Here is a 7,328-nt window from a genome sequence, read left to right as displayed (position 1 = left end):
TTATTTTCTACAAGTACCAAGGACATGTTGCTTAGAAACCCCAAGGCCCCCAAAGTCCTGAAGAGTTTTGGCAAAATTGCTATTTTAGTAGTTTTACTTACAACATCTAAGAATCAGGTGTAAATTTGTGCGTGGAGTGTGGGTGTTGGGGTGGGGGATTGTTGTCTTAGTCAAGAGATAAATTTCAGTGACAAGCAAAACATATGCCCAGATAACTCCTTCCGGCAACAATTAAGGCTTTGTAACTGGGCCACGTTTAGCTGCCTATTCTTTTCCACTTTCTCTCCCATGAGGCTCATTTGTCTGTCAGCCAGCTAGACACATACATACCTATCTGAATTCCAGAGGTGAAACAAACAGACTCAGCCTGGGGCCTCGCCCATAAAATTTCTCTGAAAGAGCTGAATACCATTTCATGTGCAGCTGGATGTGCAGAATGGACAGGGAGGATGTCTTTTCCCAGATAGGACACTATAGTTTTACAAAAGTCACCTAAGATTGACTTACTTTTTTTAGTCATCGTACTATTGATTTGCTTATATAAACTGAACTTGCAGTTATGGGAAAAAATTGCTTTTAGGTTGTTTAGTCCTGTCTTTCACTAATCTCATTTTGGTACAGTTGATTATTTAGACATAAATGGAGAGCTTTCATACCTATGAAATCTTAATGTAGTACATTAGGTCCATCATCCTAGCCTCTTTTTTTTTTTTTTTTTTTTTTTTTGGAGACAGAGCCTTGTTCTGTCACCCAGGCTGGAGTGCAGTGGCACAATCTCAGCTCACTGAAACCTCCACCTTCTGTGTTCAAGCAGTTCTCCTGCCTCAGCCTCCAGGGCAGCTGGGATTACAGGCATGCGCCAGGAGGCCGGCCAATTTTTGTATTTTCAGTAGAGACGGGGTGTCGCCACATTGGCCAGGCCAGTCTCAAACTCCTGACCTTAGGTGATCCACCGGCCTCGGCCTCCTGAAGTGCTGGGATTGCAGGCGTGAGCCACCGCGCCCGGCCATCCTAGCCTTTTGAGGGCATTTTAGGTACCAATTTTTTCTCCATAAGGTATTCATTCATATGGGAAAAAAAAAATCTGTTTTTACTGAAAGATATAAAAGGGAAGGACCTCACAGAAAGCTGGACAAATGTTTAGCAGTTGGGATACAGGTATAGCTCTAAACATCTTTGGTAACCCCAAACTGGCCCAAACATCTTTAGTAACTGAGAGCTAGTTCAAATACTGGCGACACCCCCATTTTTTAGGTCCTACATTTGTATTTGTTCCCCTCTCTGCTTTTCCATTAACCCTGCTTCTATTGCTCCCTGTGCAGCTATTTACTTCTACTGCCTTCCCTTATATTTTAGATTCAAAATGCCCTTAATATGAATTTGATTAATACAAATGTGATAGTTACAATCTGTAGCACACTGTTGGGCAGATTTTTCATGCAGACCACTCCAAGGCTACTTCTCTGCCATGACTAGCCTAATAGATGATTTGGACTAAAATAGCAATTCCTGGTCCCCTTGGATGTGGCCAACACAATAGGGTCACTTGACAAAAATATATTCATTCATTAATTCAACAGATGTGAATTGAGCACCTGTTGTGTGCCAGACGTTGTTATAGTGCTGGTGATACAGACTCTGACCCTCTGTTCAGAGATTACTTATTCTAACGGGAAAGAAAGACGATAAACAAGTTTTTTTTTTTTTTTTTTTTTGAGATGGAGTCTCACTCTGTCGCCCAGGCAAGCTCCACCTCCCGGGTTCATGCCATTCTCTAGCCTCAGCTTCCCGAGTAGCTGAGACTACAGGCGCCTGCCACCACGCCCGGCTAATTTTTTGTATTTTTAGTAGAGATGGGGTTTCACCGTGTTTGCCAGGATGGTCTCGATCTCCTGACCTCATGATCCACCCGCCTCGGCCTCCCAAAGTGCTGGGATTACAGGTGTGAGCCACCACGCCCGGCCAATAAACAGGTTTAAAAATAAGGCTGGGCACAGTGGCTCATGCCTGTAATCCCAGCACTCTGGGAGGCCAAGGCAGGCAGACCACGAGGTCAGGAGTTTGAGACTAGCTTGACCAACGTCGTGAAACCCCATCTCTACTAACAATACAAAAATTAGCCAGGCATGGTGGCACATGCCTGTAATCCCAGCTACTCGGAGGCTGAGTCAGGAGAATCACTTGAACCCAGGAGGCAGAGCTTGCAGTGAGTTGAGATTGCACCATTGCACTCCAGCCTGGGTAACAGAGCGAGACTCTGTCTCAAAAAAAAAAAAAAGTAATAATAATGACAATAATAATTCAGTGATAAATGCCATTAGGTAAAATATAAGGCAAGAAATGGAGAGACCAGGCTGGAGAGAAGAGAACTAATAGGGTTGACAGGAAAGGTCTCTTTGAAAACATAAAATTTAAACTGGGACCCAAAGGATGAGCAAAGGAGTTACTCTGGTCAAAATCTTTGTACCCACATTCCAGCACATGTGGCAAAAACTTGGGTGCAGGAATGAGGTCGGTATTAGGAAACAGAAAAGCCAGAGTGGTGAACCTCAGGAGGAATGGGGAGAATAGCAGAAACCAGTTGGAGAGGTAGGCAGGGCCCAATCATCAGGAAGTTTGGCTTTTATTTGCAGTGCACTAGAAGGCTGGTTGAGTTTTAAATATGGGAGGTGTGTTGGCAGTGGGAGAGACCATCTGGTTTTAACAGAGGTGGGAATACGGTAGCATCAGAAGGCACTAGCTGGAGCTGTTTTCTTCAAGGCATTTGGGCCTGGTGGAAACTTAGGTTTCACAAATTGTCCAGTCATCTGGAAGGTTCTATCCCTCCACCTTTTTGTCATTTGTAAGCATACTTTCAGTGTTCTCATTGGGGTTATGACACAAACATTGCTTCAGAGGGTGGGGCTAAAGCTGCCAAAGATGATGACAGGAAGATAGAGATTTCACAGCCGGTCAGAGTGCCCTCTGGAGGACAAAAGGCAATCTCCCAGCTTTCCTCCTCAGATGACCTCACCCCTTCGGTTTCCAAAACTGAAAGATGAAAAATCAGCTTGAACGGAAGAACAAGGCAGCCATGCTGTGAGTCAGTCTGGGAAGAAGAGAACAAAGAAAGATAAAGCCAGCCACACAGCTATCAGGAAGCGTTGTCTGTCCCAGGGTCTTGCAGCAGCTGTAAAATACCATAATGTCCCCCTCTTTGAGTGACTATTACTTTCTTTCCAGTGATGCTTCTAATCCATGTTATAATTCCCATCTTTCACTGGGGATCCTAAATGCTAGGCCACCCTCACCTCATGGCAGCACCCAGCCCCTGGACTACCCCCACTTCTCATAAACCCACTGTAGAAACAACACCCACTGCCGAGGCGTGGAGGCTCACGCCTGTAATACCAGCACTTTGGGAGGCCAAGTCTGGCGAATCACGAGGCCAGGAGTTACAGACCAGCCTGGTCAATATGGTGAAACCCCATCTCTACTAAAAGTACAAAAAAAAAAAAAAATAGCTGGGTGTGGTGGTGCACACCTGTAATCCCAGCTACTCAGGAGGCTGAGGCAGGAGAATTGATTGAACCTGAGAGGCGGAGGCTGCAGTGAGCTGAGATCGCGTGTCTGCACTCCAGCCTGGTTGACAGTGCAAGACTCCATCTCAAAAAAAAAAAAAAGAAAAAAAGAAACAGCACCCACTGCACAGCTGATCCCCACTTCCCTTCTGGCATCCTCAGCATCCTTCAGAGGGGACCCAAAGATGCCTCTTTCTCTCCTCTGTTGGAGTCAGTAAATCTGGTTTCATCAGACCACAGATTCGCACCTGCTGGTCTCAATCCCTTCGGCTCAGTCTGTTCCCTCCCTGCTTCATTTCTCTCATCACATTGAATATGGTTATGGTGAGATAGTCATATAGTTTTGAAACCAAGATCCTGGAATTTGGGATTGCAAATGGTAAAGACACTTCCCCTCTCATGTCTGTACTTTGTACTTTTTGGCCAGGGGAGTTGGCAATGACACTGCTGGTTTTGCTTGGGAAGAATGGGGCTGTGTCCCAGGGTGCTTCTTAGAAGCCCATGATCTCACACCCTCCCACCAGGATTCCTGTGCCTATTGACAATTTGCCTCAACATACAATATTTAGTCTTTGTTTTAAAACGACTCTAATTTTGTATAATAAAGCTCCAATGGCTACCAGCTGATGTTAACTTGTAAGATCTCTACAGAGTTAGCAAAATGGCCAGCAAGAATGTCAAAGCTCCTACCAGTTCCTGTCACTTCAGGAATGTTTATGCCTTTTTCTTTTCTTTCCTTTTCTTTTTTGGAGACACGGTCTCATTCTGTCGCCCAGGCTGGAGTGCAGTGGCACAATCTCAGCTCACTGCAGCTCTGCCTCCTGAGTTCAAGCAATTCTTCTGCCTCAGCCTCCTGAGTAGCTGGGATTACAGGCATGTGCCACCATGTCTGGCTAATTTTTGTATTTTTAGTAGGGATGGGGTTTCTTTATGTTGACCAGGCTGGTCTCGAACTCCTGGCCTCAAGCAATCTACTTACCTCAGCCTCCCAAAGTGCTGGGATTATGGGCATGAGCCACCACACCTGGCCAGGATTGTTTACACCTTCTTAAAGTAATGACAGACTTCCCTGTTACCTACAGTATGCAATTACAGATATATGTTATTGATACTACCAGCTTGAGGCTTGAGCCTAATTTTCCATGAATAAAGTGTTACCGTTTTAACATGAATTATATGTTACTTACATGGCATTGCCTCTAAGAGCAAAAACATTTAGAATCCACTGGGCTTATATACAGTAAGGAGTAAATGTGTTTATGGAGTAGTAGAAAGATCACGAGTTTAGAGTCAGGTGGACCTCAGCTTGTCTCTTCTGAACTCTATGACCTGAGCTATTATTTATCCTCTCTGAGTCCCAGTTTCCTCATTTATAAAATGGAAATGATAATACCTACTGTATTAGTCCATTTTCACACTGCTATGAAGACATATCCAAGACTAGGTAATTCATAAAGAAAAGAGGTTTAATTGACTCACAGTTCCGCATGACTGAGGAAGCCTCAGGAAACTTACAATCCAAGGGTAAGTCAGCACGTCTTACATGATGGCAAGCGAGAGACAGCCAGCAAGAGCAAGGAAAACTGCTTTATAAAACCATCAGATCTCGTGAGAACTCATTATCACAAGAACAGCATGAGAGAAACCGCCCCCATGATCCAATCACCTCCCACCAGGAACCTCCCTCGACACCTGGGGATTACAATTCGATATGAGTGGGAACACAGAGCCAAACTATATCACCTACCTTGTAGGGGTTTTGTAAGTTTAGTGACGATGAATGCAACATTCTAACTCACTTTATTCTAACACATAGTAGGTGCTCAGTGAGCAGTTGCTATTTTTATCAATGTCAGATTCTATCTAGTCTCCAACTACTTAATTCTTCATCCCTGCCAAGTCTGATGCCACCTTACACCCACTCCAGGCCCCACTCTCCACCAGATGGCTCAGCCCTGGGCCAGTGTTTAGGCCTGCTGACCTCATGTCCACTCATGCAGGTTGCTGGTTTTCCTGCCCACCTGCTTCTGCTTTGAGAACTGGAACTCTGCCCTGTATCCATGGCCCTGAGTGTTGGTGCTTGCACAGGACTGAGTCTCTCTCTTTGCAATCCTCTTGTCAAACTTCCCAGCCCCTACAAAAAAGATCAAGGACAACAGTCCTGCTCATTAGGTCAGCCCATTACTGCTGTCCTGCCACCTGCTAACAAGCCTCTCTGGTTGCACTGCCTGGATTTTCAAGGATCTCCTGCTCTGGATTTCCAGGTCTTGTCCTCCACCAGTTGGGATATCTTAGTTACTTTGAGTTAGATCTTCCCTCACCTGGTTTGAATAGTGTGTTCTGTCTCTCTGACTGCACCTTTCTCCCAGTACTGCCTTCTGAATACCTGTATCAACCCAGTTTCAGGTCTAATTCCTGAATGCTATTTATTCCTCCTGCCTATTTATATTGGAGGTAGTATCAGGGTAATAAAACTACTCTCTGAAGCCTTTAATTGAGGGTCACTTTGAGGTGTATAAAATGGTTAAACTTTGATCTGGGGAGCTTGTAAATGGTAATGGAGGCTGCAAATGACAGGGTTAAAGTGCTGTGGGTTGCAGGCGAGTCATTGCTTTAAATTAATCTGGAATGTTCATATATCAAAGAGCTGGAGAGTTCAGCTGCTCTTAGCATTTAACAGTTCGCTAAAGACAAAGTTTCAATTTAGTTTGTAGATTAGTGTTGTAATATTGCCAATTCTCAAAAAAAAAAAAAAAAAACACAGCTGCCAGCTTGTTGTTGACTATGTTTGGGAGCTAAAAAGTAATAAGAAGTAGGCATCATTGGTACTGTTTTGTCATCATTGTGCTGGAGGTAAGCCCAACTAAGATCCAGTAAGATACTCGGCTCAGCCATCCTTTCTTCCTGACAGGGTGTCTGGGGACATTTTCAGCACCATGTGTTGTTGTTTTCTAACTCTTCCACCTGCCCGGTGACAGTCATCCAAATTAGGAAGAAGACAATTAAAAAGAACATTTTATATGGTAAAATAATGCATGTTTACTCTGGAAACTTACAAAAATACATTAAAGTATAAAGAAGCAGTAAAATTACCGTCTATTCCAGCATCCAGAGGTAAGTGTTGCTAACTTTTTTTTTTTTTTGAGACAGAGTTTCGTCTCGCTCTATTGCCCAGGCTAGAGTGCAGTGGCATGATCACGGCTCACGGCGGCCTCGACCTCCAGGGCTTAAGCGATTCTTCTGCCTCAGCCTCCTGAGTAACTGGAACTACAGGCATGTACTAACATACCTGGCAATTTTTTTTTTTTTTTGAAACAGAGTCTAGCACTGTTGCCAGGGCTGGAGTGCGATGGTGCAATCTTGGCTCACTGCAACCTCCACCTCCCAGGTTCAAGCAATTCTCCTGCCTCAGCCTCCTGAGTAGCTAGGACTACAGGCGCCTGCCGCCATGCCTGGCTAATGTTTGTATTTTTAGTAGAGACAGGGTTCACGATGTTGGTCAGGCTGGTCTTGAACTCTTGACCTTGTGATCCACCCACCTCGGGCTTCTAAAGTGCTGGGATCAGGCATGAGCCACCACGCCTGCCCTGCTTGGCAATTTTATTTTTTATCGTTTGTAGACATGAGGTCTCACTGTGTTGCCCAGGCTGGTCTCAAACTCCTGTGCTCAAGTGATTTTCCCACCTTAGCCCCAAAGTGCTGGGATTACCGGCGCAAGCCAGCACACCCAACCACTGCTAACATTTTAATACCGATCATGCTTTTAGT

General features: G+C 44.7%; 1 long non-coding RNA gene across 6 annotated transcripts; it reads right to left on the bottom strand.

Moving 5' to 3' along the window:
- Positions 1-2,607: 2,607 nt before the first annotated feature.
- Positions 2,608-6,300, bottom strand: LOC117072594. 6 transcript variants are annotated; one of them, XR_004432871.1, is made up of 4 exons: positions 5,882-6,300; positions 5,582-5,694; positions 5,040-5,143; positions 2,608-3,088 (listed from the first exon to the last, which is right to left on the bottom strand). It is a non-coding gene; the product is annotated as an uncharacterized LOC117072594 (long non-coding RNA). The 6 variants fall into 6 exon arrangements; XR_004432872.1 differs by having other exon boundaries at positions 5,947-5,977; XR_004432873.1 differs by lacking the exon at positions 5,582-5,694 and having other exon boundaries at positions 5,040-5,146.
- Between the last annotated feature and the right edge of the window lie 1,028 nt (positions 6,301-7,328).

The sequence above is a fragment of the Trachypithecus francoisi genome, unplaced genomic scaffold, assembly GCF_009764315.1.
Source record: "Trachypithecus francoisi isolate TF-2019V2 unplaced genomic scaffold, Tfra_2.0 Lachesis_group4, whole genome shotgun sequence".
Taxonomy (NCBI): domain Eukaryota; kingdom Metazoa; phylum Chordata; class Mammalia; order Primates; family Cercopithecidae; genus Trachypithecus; species Trachypithecus francoisi.
Note: the sequence above shows the minus strand (reverse complement) of the source record. Positions and strands in the feature narration are given on the sequence as shown.